The 5255-nt window shown below is 40.6% G+C and overlaps 1 pseudogene; it reads right to left on the bottom strand.

Annotated features, from left to right (window-relative positions):
- Positions 1-285: 285 nt before the first annotated feature.
- On the bottom strand, positions 286-939 carry LOC100461337 (large ribosomal subunit protein bL19m-like; annotated as a pseudogene).
- Between the last annotated feature and the right edge of the window lie 4316 nt (positions 940-5255).

Below are 5255 nucleotides of genomic sequence, written 5' to 3'. Positions count from 1 at the left end.
CTCCGATTCCATGCTCATTAAAGAGCATTCTGGTGATGCTCTGACTCCTATTGTAACTGTGCCTCCAGTAAGGGAATGGATATTGGACCATTTAGAATGTATAATTCTTTTTTTTAGAGTAATAAACTGGTGTGCAAGTTTTATTTTAGAAAAAAGTACTAACGAAACAATGAATGCTTAGTTCATTTAATGACTGTGTTCTTATAAATGAAATTAAATTGGTTTCTCAATAGATCCTCTTAGAGCCAATATATCTTCTGCAAGTAACCAAATTCATTCTCAGAATCAGGACTTTCTAGATGCTTCAATTTCATCCCATATTGCATCTTCAATTTTTGAAGCATCATATTCCCTCATAATATCAAATTCAAGCCACAGATGTCTCTACTTCTAAGCTGCTTTCATTTGTTCTTCAGTGAAACAAGGATCAAATATTATTCCTTAAATATTAAAATTTGGACAGTCCCAGCATTTGGACCAGGGCTGAGGCTTCATTTTCACTTTCAGCTTATTAACAGGAACTTCTTGGCTAGGCTGTCGTGCTACTGGCTTCATATTCACATCAACAGTGCTATATTCAGGAAGGGCATCTCGTAACCACAGCAAGCTATCACCCAGCCATTTCTCTAATTTGACCACTTGAATCTCCTGGATTCGAGGATTATAAAGTTCAAAGCAAATCTTAACACCTTGTCCTTCAATAACATTCCTAAGGATAAAAGTAGCCCCAAGTCCTTTTCCTGATCTCTAGATGCAAATCCCCAGAAACTGGCTGATTTTTTCACCGGCATATGAGTCAGCTGTAGTAACACAAAGAATACTTCCAACATAGAAGTCTGGAATGTGGAGTACTTTTCTCCTTTCTAACATAACTTTTCTTCCTATTTGAAATTTCGGAGGATTTATTCTTCCTCTTGGAGGAATGAATTAGGGACTCAAGAACTGCAAGCAACAGAGGCCAGCCCCGAACTTGGAGACTCCGGCCTAGGCTCTTTGCAACCCCATATCCCGCCACAATGCAGGCCACCACGCTAGCTTGCTCATGTTGAGACTACCCGTTTCCATGTTTTAAATTAGTAATTTTTCTTCCTTTTGGTGTGTTCTATAAGGTTCCATAAGTAACCTCTCATCAATATTTATAGCTGGAGAAAGAACTGGAAACTGTGGGTTTGCATCAAATAAAAACTACTGTGTATAGTAGCAGTGCTGCAAGAAGTAGGACAAGAGCTATCTGGACATACATCCACAGACAGTTTGATTGATTTGGTGGCTGGGAGATGAGGGCATTCCTTGTGATTGCTTCTGTTTATGCCAATGGAGACAAAGTGGTCAGCTGACAGTGAGGGAAGAAAAGGGAGTATAGACAGTTTGAGGAGACAAGACAATGTGTGATATAGTCTCTTTTAGACAGTGGGAAAGCAAACATCATAGGAAATTTCCTCCCAGGGAGTATTTAACGATCCTTTGATATTTGTGTATGTGAATTCAATCAGCATGGTTGAGGCTGTTTTTTGTTTTGTTTCAGGAATGCTCAGCTTCATGGCGCAAACACAAAGTAGAAGAGAGTGGGATTTAACTAGGGGTTAGAGCATTGCTAGGAAAGTCCAATAGCAGGATCAAGCATCAGGAGAATGATTCTAATGAAGGGCCATGGGTTCTAAGCTGAATAAGGGGAGAAGGGAGGAACTGAGTCTGGTAATCCGTAGTGGAAAGTAGAAGTTAGTTGATTGGAGGACATCAGTCAAGTAGTTGCTCTAGTGGGTGCATTCAAGTGAGTGGGCTGGAAGGCTAGTGGGGGAGAGGTGGGGTGTGGGGGGGGTTCCAAGCTGAGATTGGGATGCTGTGCAGAACTGAGGACATCAAGGTCATGAATATAGCCACAGGAATGAGTGATAAAGACAACTGAGTAAAAGCCAAGTCAAACAAGCAATTTTTGGCCTTGTCTAGTCTCTTCTCTGCACATTGGTCTCTGATATGTAACTATTTTACCATTGCACGATAACAATAAACTTGGCAGTTCTCAGAGGACTTATCTTCCTGTTTATGAAAGAGCAGTGAACTCAGAGGTTATCACTGGTAGGTAGATGGTTAACGCACAGTAAATAGACCTATAATTCACATGGGAGTGATCATAGGACAAAGTGTTCTGGGAGCATTATAAAACTCCAGGGAAATCAAGAGGCTAAATGTGACTTGGAATAAAGGTGGCAAAAAAGGAGGAGTGTTGAGTGGTTTCAACTCATGATGAAGGAAACTCAATAGTAGGAAAAAGAAACTGGATTAAGCAAATTCACCCTAATTCTTCGGGGTTATAAGTCAAGGACAAATAAACCTGCATACTCTTTTATTTACTCCTTTATCTCCACAAAAGGGAATATTTTTACATGAAGTAAATCAAGCTAGAATGAATATCCACAGTAGCCTTGAAGAGGAAAGCAAGGATAACAAAACAAAAGTGGATAGTAAATGAAGGGTTCAGAACCTCTTTCTCCCAGTAGGTTTAACCTGAGGCACCAAATAACAGAAAACTGCAAATAAATTAGAGGGAGGCAGCACTGAGTTCAGATGCAGAGTTTAATTTCAATCTCTTTCAAATCCCAGATTAAAAATTGTATAGTTTGGGCGTTCTACATAGCAAAATTCTTAGATAAGATATTCAGGTTTAAATTCTAGTCTCACTTATGAGGCAGAAAAAAATGTAACTGTATATACCTACTCCAATGCTAGTTTGACAATTTTATGATTTCATTCATAAATTTACTTTTCTTAGAGTATAAACTTAGATAATTTTCTAATAAGGTGTTTCCTTATTGGTCATTGAATTTATAGATCATAGTTTTCTGAAACTTTCCACTACTTGTTGGGAAAAAGCTGAGTGTTGGGAAAAAAACTGAGGCAGGGCTTGCATGTCTGACATAATGCCCTCTGGAATGTGTCTAGCCTTGCTGGCTCCTTGCTTCTAGCCCTCCTAGGCTCCTAGATCAATTGTATTCCCATTATCCCAAGTAGCAGAAGATGTTCCACATAAATCCTAAACCATCACAGCTGTAGATCACGCGCCTGCCCTTTCGACCCCCACATTCTCACGACCTCTTTCTTTGTTGGATTACCAATAACTAGCTTGGGCTCCCAGAGCTCAGGGCCTTCACAGCCTCCACAATCATGATGGCCCCCTGGTCCCACTTTCCTTCTCAAACTTTTTCTCAATCCTTTGACTCTGCCGGACTTTGTCGCCCCCACAATCTGGTGTTGGGACTGATCACCCCAACATTCCTGGTGGCCCAACGTGGGGCAACAAAGACCCCGGTGAAGGAACACTACAGCGTGTGAAAGCGGAGGATGCATCATCAAAGGACGCCCAAGGATGTCTAAAAGAAGCTCGGCAGGAAAGCTGAGCACTGGGAAGAACCAGGGTAACAATGGGACAAAGTAAAAGCAGACATTCTGCTTATTTAAATTTCTTAAGGCATTTATTACAAACAGGAGGAATGAAAGTTAGTACTCAGAATTTGTTATCACCTTTTAAAGCAGTAAAGCAGTTTTGCCCATAGTTCCCAGAACAAGGGACTATGGAGTTGGATGAACGGGAGAGAATTGGCAGAGGTTTTTAAAAAGTGTATAAAGGTGGAGCAAAAATTCCAGTCTTGGTTTGGTCAATGTGGGTGCTAATAAAAGCAGCTCTTGAGCCATTTCAAACAGATGATGAGGCAGATTCAGATGAGGAAGAGGAGGATGAGTGTAAAAAACTATCTTCAGATTCTGAATGTGAGGAACAGGAAATGGAGGAAATTAAAGAAAAGAAAGGGAAACTGAAAAAAGTATGTTTTACTAGCCCGTTGGCTGTACCTGCTGAATTAAATGAAAGGCCACCTCCTCTCTCTCCCCTTAATGGGCGAGAAGATGAATTAGCTACAAAACTTACTGCTCCTATAGTTGCAACATTAAAATCTGGAGCAATTGGTGGTGCTATACAAAATTCTACTCAAAAGGCTAGAGTGGAGGCAGACCTTGAAGCATGGCAATTTCCCATAACTATAATCCAGCAGGAAGGACAGAATATAGCTAATTGGACCACCTTTCCTTTTAGGCTGTTAAAGGAATTCAAGCAAGCCATTAGTCAATATAGACGAAACTCTTCTTTTGTGCAAACTTTATTAAAAAATGTTTCTCTCGATAATGGATTAATACCGTATGATTGGGAAACTTTAACAAAATCTGTTCTCACTTCATCTCAGTACTTGCAGTTTAAAACCTGGTGGGCTGATGAAGCTCAAACTCAGGCAAGGGAAAATACACAAGCATGACCACCTGTGCCTGTTTCCTTTGAACAGTTAATGGGAGTTGGATCTGATTGGGGTTGATTAGAAAATCAAGCAGTAATGGAGGATGTTGCCATTATTCAGCTGTGCTCTGTGTGCTTACAGGCATGGGGAAGGATAAATGTTACGGGGAAAAATATCCTTCTTTCAGTTCTGTTCAACAAGGACCTAAAGAATCATATATTGATTTTATTGCTTGGCTTCAAGAGGCTGTGTATAAAGCCATAACTGATAAAACAGCTCAAGATGTTGTAATACAGCTTCTTGCATACGATAATACTAATGTAGAGTGTTACTGCTATTAGACCCCTGAGAGGGAAGCCTCATTTAGCTGAATATATTAAGGCTTGCGATGACATTGGAGGTAACTTATATAGGACTACTCTTTTAGATCAGGCTATGGCTGGATTAAGAGTCAGAAAGAATATGCCCCATTTCTCAGGCTCTTGCTCTAATTGTGGGCAATTTGGACACATAAAAAAGGAATGTAGAAAGGGAAATCAAAAGGCAAGAGCTACCAACAGAAAAGTCCTTGTGTATGCCCCCGTTGTGAAAAAAGCCATCACTAGGCAAGTCAGTGTCATTCTAAAATTAGCAAAGATTGACAACCTCTCTCAAGAAACAGGAAGAGGGACCTGCCTCGAGCCCCCCAACAAACTGAGGCATATCCGGCACAGCCACTGCCCTTACAAATGTACAATAATTGTCCCCCACCACAGCAGTCAGTGCTGTTGTAGACCTCTGCAGCACAATTCCCATCTCCTGGGGAGCCACCAAAAAAGGTCCCTATGGGAGTTACGGGACTCTTACCCACAGGAACAGTTGGTCTATTACTTGGAAAGTCTAGTCTAAATTTGAAAGGTGTCACTGTGCATACGGGAACAATTGATTCTGATTATACTGGAGAAATTCAATTAGTTATTAGTTCCTTGACTC

The sequence above is a fragment of the Pongo abelii genome, chromosome 3 (genome assembly GCF_028885655.2).
Source record: "Pongo abelii isolate AG06213 chromosome 3, NHGRI_mPonAbe1-v2.0_pri, whole genome shotgun sequence".
Taxonomy (NCBI): domain Eukaryota; kingdom Metazoa; phylum Chordata; class Mammalia; order Primates; family Hominidae; genus Pongo; species Pongo abelii.
This window is presented reverse-complemented; position numbering and strand designations above follow the sequence as displayed.